The sequence below is a fragment of the Ursus maritimus genome, unplaced genomic scaffold (assembly GCF_017311325.1).
Source record: "Ursus maritimus isolate PB19 unplaced genomic scaffold, ASM1731132v1 scaffold_5, whole genome shotgun sequence".
NCBI classification, from domain to species: domain Eukaryota; kingdom Metazoa; phylum Chordata; class Mammalia; order Carnivora; family Ursidae; genus Ursus; species Ursus maritimus.
The window spans coordinates 33,705,987-33,714,729 of record NW_024426663.1 but is presented as its reverse complement, the minus strand read 5'-3'; positions in this window follow the sequence as shown (position 1 = coordinate 33,714,729).

The following is an 8,743-nucleotide window of genomic DNA, read 5'->3' as shown; positions in this document are numbered from 1 at the left end:
ACTCTGATCCTTCTCCATCCCCTTTTCTCTCCCCACGGGAGGTAACTACCACTGGACAGTAGGAATCATTCCCAAGTATTTTTCATATTTGTGCTCCATATGTCTAAATCTATAAACAATCTAGGCTATTGTTTTATGCTTCAGTTTTTACATATCACCTCGCAACTTGCTTTTTTCTCACCGGTATTTAAGTTTTATGCATGGAGACCCCAGTTCATTTGTTACAGTTGCTTCAGATTCTTCCACATATGAAAAACCATAGTTTATTCAGCCATTTCCCTACTGAGGGACAGCTTGTTTCTACTTTTTTTCTTTTTTTTTTTTTAAACATTTTATTTATGTATTTGATAGAACAAGAGAACACAAGCAGAGGGAGCAACAGGGAGAAGCAGGCTCCCCGCTGTGTAGGGAGCCCAATGTGGGGCTTGATCCCAGGACCCCAGGATCATGACCTGAGCCAAAGGCAGACGCTTAACCATCTGAGCCACCCAAGCACGCTTCCACTTTTTTTCTGTACAAGCATTACTCCACAGGACATCCATGCACTTGTCTCCTGACGCACGTGCGCGTGCACTTTCCTAGAGGAGCTATACCGTAGTGGGTGCCACACTGTAGGACAGGGACATCTTCCCACATACCAGGTATGGCCAATTCTTGGGTTGAAGTAGTCCATCCCACGAAGGGCTTGGACTAGAAGGAGGGCGGGGAAGAATAATTCCATATTTCCCGACACAAACCCCCACCAACACCTGGAAATATAGATGATACCTTCAGCCCTCCCTCGCCCGTGGGATCCCCCCTGCCACATCTCTTCAAGTCCTGTTTGTAAACTCATGGTCGTTTTTAGAAAGAGTGTGATACAGAAAACAGAGTCAATCAACTCCCATGAGGCAGTATATACTGGGGGTACTTCACTGATTCTTATCAGAAACAAGGACCTGCTAAACTCCAGGAAGAGACTGTCAAGGGAACCCCGCTAAATCCACTAAGGCTACAGGGTGGGCACATGCTTTGTTGCAGTAGCAAAATTAGTGGAAAGTTCTAGATTGAGCTTTACCATACCCCTGAGTATGCACCTTTGAAGCCAGGGGCTTACTTTCTCTGAGTAAAATTTCATCTGTAAAGCAGGGTTACCCTGCTTACGTCAACAGTTGTTAGGGAAATGGGAAGAAATAGTGTTTAAAACTTCTTTTCTGTTTTGTGACCTTGACTTCCTCAAGATGATTTGATTCTCAACAGTGAAGATAAAAATGCCATAAAGACAAGACATTTCCTGAATTTGCAGCTCCGTTGGAAGCACCACTCAGGAACGATAGTTTTATTTGAGGGCCTGCAATTACATCACAACTTCCCTCATCCATGCAGCTGAGAAACTTGAAGTGCTGCTCAGGTGTGTTCCATTGGCCAGAGACGCTTGGTAACAATATTCTCTGGTTCCAAGACAGACCCAGGGAGCAGGATGTCCTCTAAACCCACCTTGTGGGAAAATGGGAATGCAATCCATTCTCCCACAAGAGAGAAGAGATGCGACCTCATCAGGGAACCTGAGCAGGCCCACTGCAGGGTACAATATTATTCTTTTAATGCCTGAACTCCTGATATTCTGGAAAGTATAAAGTACTCTGCAGACATGAATCACATATTAGGATTTCAGGACATAGCAGAATGGAGAGATCATGTCCTCAGATGACAGCTTCCAGCATACTCCAGAGCAAGCTAGGCCTCACTAACGCCGTCATTCCTCCTAGAGATCTGTAGTGACACAGCCTTGCCTGAAGAGATTACAGAGAGACTGCACTACACCACAGGCCAGTCCTAAAATAAAAACTCAGCCTCAAATGCACTGGAACCCGGGGTTGGTATGAACGTCTTCAGTCTGAGTCACTGAAAGACTTGTATTCTTTCACTGGACTCAGGGGAGACACTGGCCTGGAGTATTGGGATTTTATTAAGTTCAGGAACACGGGGTCTTTTTTCTTTGAGTATAACCACGTCAAGAATTTATTATATCGGGGCGCCTGGGTGGCTCAGTCGTTAAGCGTCTGCCTTCAGCTCAGGGCGTGATCCCGGCGTTCTGGGATCGAGCCCCACATCAGGCTCCTCTGCTGGGAGCCTGCTTCTTCCTCTCCCACTCCCCCTGCCTGTGTTCCCTCTCTCACTGGCTGTCTCTCTCTGTCAAATAAATAAATATAATCTTTAAAAAAAAAAAAGAATTTATTATATCCTGTAGGGTGGGAAACAATTCATGTACTTAAACAGAGATACCACGAAGTCCCTGCTTTATGGTTGAGCTGTTTCATGCTGAACCTGATTCTCTTATGATGCTTATCAGCCTCTAATTTTGTGATGCCGAAGATATTTGTCTTTCTGGTTTCTTACTATGTAAACCAGCTCGAAAGGGCGTCACAGGACAACTGAGGAAGGGAAGGTTTTACAACCTTATTAGGATTCTCTGAGTGTAGGTTTCCTTCCCCAAATCCCCTTTTCCCAATTTGGAATCAATCGTGCTTTCCCTCTAGGAGAAGGTGTGTTTTCTCCTTCTGACCTGTCTGGAACGTAAAGCTCTATGGTGGCTGTCGGAATCTTCTCCCTTGTTGAGGAAAGGAATGATTCCTCCTTTAGATACACCACCGCCTCAGGGATTCTATTGAATGTAAAGTGAGAAAAGCAACTTCCTGAGAGTGCTTAATATCACATTTTTCATCCTAAATTCTAAAATTACATCTACCCCATTGCTCCAACTGTACTATTTTGGTTAATGAACTTTACTTTTTTTTTTTTTTTTCCCCGCTCGAATGTAGAGATGGAGGCTATGGCCGGAGCCCTGGAGATGGGGTCGGAACACGTGGGTTCCAGTCTTGGTTCTTGGACTTGGTTATTGGCAACAGCCCAGCTGACAGCTGTGTGGCAGGAAGGACCACTGTTCTGCTTACTTCCCCAGACTCTCCTGAAGGTGCAAAGAGACGCGGTGGGCAAACACGCACGTGGAGGCCCCTGTGCCCACACGGGATTACAAGACAAACAGGATGCCGGGGAGGGAGGAGCATGGAGCCGGCAGCCAGATGTGTGGGTTTGAACCCCATCTCTGCTACCCACCTACTGTGTGATCTGAGGCAAGTTACACCGCGGCTCCGTGTCTTTGTTTCCTCCCATGTGCAAAGGAGTCACTGCTGCTGATGGGATCTGTGTCAGATGGTTGTTGGGAGAACTCACCGAGTTAATACCCGGGAAGTACTCAGAACAGTGTCTAGACACATAGTCAGTGCTCAGGAAAGGTCAGTGTTCTATCAGATGCTTCCTTCTCCTTTCTCCCGAGTAGTAAATCAATCATCAGATCTTACCAGTTCTCTCGAAAGCAGTTCCTTCTTCGCATTCCCACTACCCCCGGTTCAGACCTCTGTTGTCCCACTCTTGGACCACTGAGCAGTGACAGCGCTGGGCTCCCTCCTCTCCCTTGTTCTTATCCCTCCCCTACCCGGCACCAGATCACTTCTCTCAAAACATCACTTTGAATCAGTTATTCCAAGCTTCAAATTCTCGGTGACTCCCAAAGACTTACAGAATAATTTTAAGACTTTAGACTACAATTTTAGACGTTTTATAAAATAAGCCCACCTTTCTGTCTCCCTCAGCACTCAGACATAACCCTTCTACCTGAGCAAAACAGTTTTCTCTGGTTCTCGAACAGAGCTGTGTCTCCTTGCCTCCAGGTTGTTGCTCATTCCATTTCTCCAGCATGGAACAGCCTCTCTCCTTGGCCAATTACTGAGAGGCCGTGTGTCTAGTGGTTAAGAGCCCCAGCCTGGATGTCCAACTGGCCTCCATTAATCTCCTGGCTCCCAAACTTCCTGGCCAGATGTCCTTGAGCTGTTTTTATTCCTAGTCTATGTGCTTCGCAAGCTCTTACTCCTATTACTGTTCAAGGAAAATCCATTTTATAATGATAATCTATTGATTCAGGAGGTATTTAATTACTTTTAAGTTAACTGATGTTTTGCTATAATGTGTGAACCAGAACTCAAAACAAAATTAAAATTTTTCTTATCTCTGTTGTCCCAATACATTTTCTGTTTTTTTGCTAAAGAACATCAGACTCCTCAGGAACTTCATCAGGAATTTGACAACCTTCTACTTAATTTCAAGGCTAATTCCTTTCTGTCCTTACCCTGCACAAAGCTAATCTAATTACTCTTTTTCAGGTTACCTGAGAACAATGACCCAGATTTCAGATTAGCCAAAGCAGGACACAGGTGACCCCACTATGGGAGGGCAAGGGCTCTGCACTGGAGAGGTTAGGGATTTCAGCCTCAGGAACCCAACAAAAAAGGTAGAATCAAGTCAAAGAGAAATGATCTAGGCCACAGAATTGTCAACAAATCAGTAAAGAAAGTTTGCTTGACTTCGCCCCAAACATGGAAATATGAGATAGGCAAGACACCACAATAAAGTGGGCCCCAGCCTGGTTCCAGCCTCCTCTGCTCTTTCTCTGGTCTGTTCCTTGCAAGCACTGAAAAAGCCTTTGGCTAAAGTTCACCTCAATTTAAATGCACAGAAAAAAAGTTTATACCAAAGTCTACATCTCCCCCATCTCTGAGCCTGGAGTCCCATGAACCAGAGAACATGGGTCACCCGCAGGAGCCCATCTTTGCATCACCCTTTTCTCCTCCCCTTATCTCTCTACTCACCTGTACCCCTCTACCCTCTTCTTCCGAACTGCTCTGCCTTTTTTTATAGTTGATATACAGTGTTTTATTAGATTCAGGGGCACAACATAGTGATTTGACAATTCTATACATTACAAAATGCTCACCGCAGTAGTGTCATCACCATCTGTGTCCATACAACATTATTACAATATTATTGACTGTATTTCCTATGCTGTGCTATTCATCTCCGTGGACGGAACTGGAGCTTTGTATCTCTGAATCCCCTTCATCTGTTTTACCCATTCCCCACCCACCTCGCTTCTGGTGGGGAGTTCATAAATACAGTTCTCTGTATTTATGAGTCTCTTCCTGTTTTTTATTTGTTTATTAGTTTCATTTTTTAGATTCCACTTAAAAGTGAAACCATATATTTGTCTTTCTCTGTCTGACTTATTTCACTTATCATAATACACTCTAGTCCATCCATGTTGTTGTGAATGGCAGGATCTCGCTTTTTACAGCTGAATAATATTTCATCCTTGTGAGAAAGCAAGCTGGAGAGAAGAAATTGAGAAGGGGATTTGAGAATGACGGGGGAAGAAATAAAAATCTCTCTCCCTCTACTGTCATCCTCCGGCTTCCAAGGATAAAAATGACTTTATTCAGCATTCTTTGGTGACTCTAAAGTAGAGGCAAAGCACAGAAAGTAAAAATACAAGACAGCTCTCCATTTTTAGGGGGGAAAAAAGCAAATTACAAGAAAGTTAGCCCATATACAGAAAGTATTTTTAAAATATATTTTTGGTCCATCTCCTAAGGAAAGTGTATTCGTCTCTAACTTCTATACAGTTGGTGACCCAGAACTTCTCTGACAATGTCATTCTGGTTTGGGTGGCTATATTGTGGGCAGAATAATGCCCTCAAAGTTGTGCGTATCCCAAACCCCGACCTGTGAATATGTTCTCTTACTTGGCAAAGTGGAATGTGCAGATGAAACCAAGGATGTTAAGATGTGGAGAATATCCTGAATATCCAGGTGGACCCAGTGTGATCACAAGGGTCCCTGTAAGTGAAAGAGGGAGGCAGGAGTCTGTGTCAATGATGCAGCATGAGAATAGCTTGACCATCCATTGCTGGCTTTAAAGTTGAAGGAAAAGCCAAGAGACACAGGTAGCCTCCCGAATCTGGAAGAGGTAAGGAAACAGATTTTCCCCTGGAGCTGTCAGAAGGAAGACAGCCCTTGATTTTCGCCCAGTGAAATCCATTCAGACTGATCCCACCACTAGAATTATAAGATAATTTTTGTTGTTTAAGCCACTAAAATTGTGGTGATTTGTTACAGCAGGAGTAGAAAACTAATACGGTGGTTGTAAAACTGTTGCCAGAGTACACTCATACCTGTCAGTACATGTTTTCAGCTTTGAGTTACTATCACCTCTGCCGCAGCTATCGTGGAATAATCACGGAGAGTCTTGATGATGACCTGGAGTCATTGCCAGACCCTCAACTATAAATGAAGTTGTAACCCCAATAGTATACATACGTGTTCATGGAAGACATACAAACCATGCACCAAAGAGACAGTATGATCAAGCACAAAACAAGAGCCTGGAAAAAATCATGAAATCGTTGTTGATTTTAGATTCCAGCCACACTGGAGCAGCTCAGAGACCACAGACCCCAGACCTCTAGTACATTGGTCATCGCTCCTTTCACTCTCCTGTGTCTCCTGCTACGGACATCAGGTTTTGTTCTAACGCAACGACCTTGAGGGGGAGTACAGAGGAGAAGGGGACAGACCAAGGGCTTCACTGTGCTCATTCCCAGGGCAGATAGATGCAGAATAATCAGATTTGCTCCATTGTCCAAATTGATAATCCAACAGGCATCTCCTGAAGGTCATTACGCTAAACAGTGTCTGTCCCTTGTTCCAGACTGTCTGGAGGAGGAGGAAGAGAGAAGGAAAAGAAAAACCAGCATATCAGTGGTGAGCTCATACATATTTTAGAATGATTCATTAAATTTTAAAAGGGAATTGGGGTTAACCCTAAAGTAGCCAGAAATGTTATAGAATCAGTATTCCTCATTTTCTGAACTTTCTGATCGTCAGTATTTTAGCATACAGCTTGCTGTTTTGTCTTGAAAGCCTTTTTCTTTTAACTTCTATAATGTATTGCACCCTCCCTTCTCCTCACACAGGCACAGAACCAACTGAGAGTCATAGGGATTAGAAAGACAGGGATCAAAATGTCAGCTTTATTACTGATGAACTTTTGGAGGATAGTCCTTATGTGTGGGGCAACAATAGGCTTTCTTTTATAGAACCTCTGAATGAAGCAAAATGACCTACTGAGTTAAGGCCAGCTAGTGAAAGTGATCCAGCCCCAAGAGCAGAGCTGCCCACCGTCAGATCCCAACAAGAGCCCCGAAGGGCCTGAGATAGGCTTACCCATCTTCCCCCTGCATCAGTGATTCCAGGGACGGCTGTCCCAGGGAGGAGGAAGTGAGGGGCAGAGAGAGGCCAGGAGCGCTGTACTAGTAAAAGCTCTTCAACGTGGGTACATGAAGAATAGGAAGCGAACGTTCTCCACCTGAGAGCTTCTTCTAAATGATCACAAATAAAGCTGGGCTGTAATTAAGCTAACTAAGTAATTATATCTAGAGCAATCCTGAAAACAAAATTAGCAAGAGCTGACTAAATATCCATCACCGCCAAGCGTGCGTGGAAGCAACCACCTCCAACTCAGTACGACACACAGTGTGAGGTGTGCTGCTAGTAATAAATACAGTACAGGCGTTCACAAATGATGCCTGTAGTCTTCAGAACTTAGGACCTGTTGAGAGTTTTCCCTGTAATAACATTCTTCCTACTCACCTTATTTCACATCTGCTTTCTTAAGTGACAGGAAAAGGGGAGGAATTACACACAGCATTCCAGAAATGACACACAGCCCAGCCTGTCTTATCTGTGAAGCCGCTCTCAGGGAAGGATTTTTCATGGTAGCATGAATAGCTGTGGCCATGGTGAACTATTGACATGCTTGGGAGTTGTGATCTTTATAGTTGCTTCTGCTTTTTTTTTTTTTTAAGATTTTTTATTTATTTATTTGACAGAGAGAGATGCAGGGAGAGAGGGAACACAAGCAAGGCGAGTGGGAGAGAGAGAAGCAGGCCTCCCACTGAGCAGGGAGCCCGATGCGGGGCTCGATCCCAGAACACCAGGATCATGACCTGAGCTGAAGGCAGACACTTAATGACTGAGCCACCCAGGCACCCCATCTTCTGCTTATTTTTTATTTTATCCAGGGCTGAATTTGATTAAGAAGGTAATGGAGATTTTTTTTTTTCCAGCATGAATATCAACATAACACATGAGCAAGAGTGACCCTACACTTCTGGGTAATAATGACAGAAGAACTACAGTATCAGGTAAAAAGCAACCATGTAATGAAATATGTGGAATTTTCAAGAGTGATATTAATATCATTATAAAAATTGAATGCACAGAGTTCACATAAAATAATTTCAACAGTAAAATTGGGCAGTTTTTGTTTTATTCTCCTTTTCTACATAGTTGTTCATAAGGAGCTGGTGGTTTGGATTCGTTTTAAGTGGAATTCATTTTTTAATTAATTTTTAAAAGCAGACCAGCCATACATTTTTACTTTTATTATAAAACAATCACTTCAAGATATTTAATGGCTTATTGTTCATTTGCTTGTAAAATGACCTTATGAAAACTCTTATAAACAGAGATTTCCCCATAAAAGGCTTATGGTACTTTTCCCTTTGTGTTCCTGCTACCAACCCCCCAAAGTGATATTTGTCCAATTCTGAAAATATTGTATGTTATGCTTGCAAACTGCCAAGAAATAAAGTAAGAAAAATGAGCATTTTCTTCCGCCCTGAAGACAACCTCAATCCTTCTACAACACTCTTTCCTCTTAGGAAAGCTTTAGGTTGGCCAACCAACAAGATTTTTCCCATAACAACAAATCAGTGCTGTTGCTAGGTGATTGTGACATAGGAAGAGTAACCTCCAATCAAAGAGAAGCCCCAAAAGGCTGATTGTTGCATGCCTATATATATATATATAT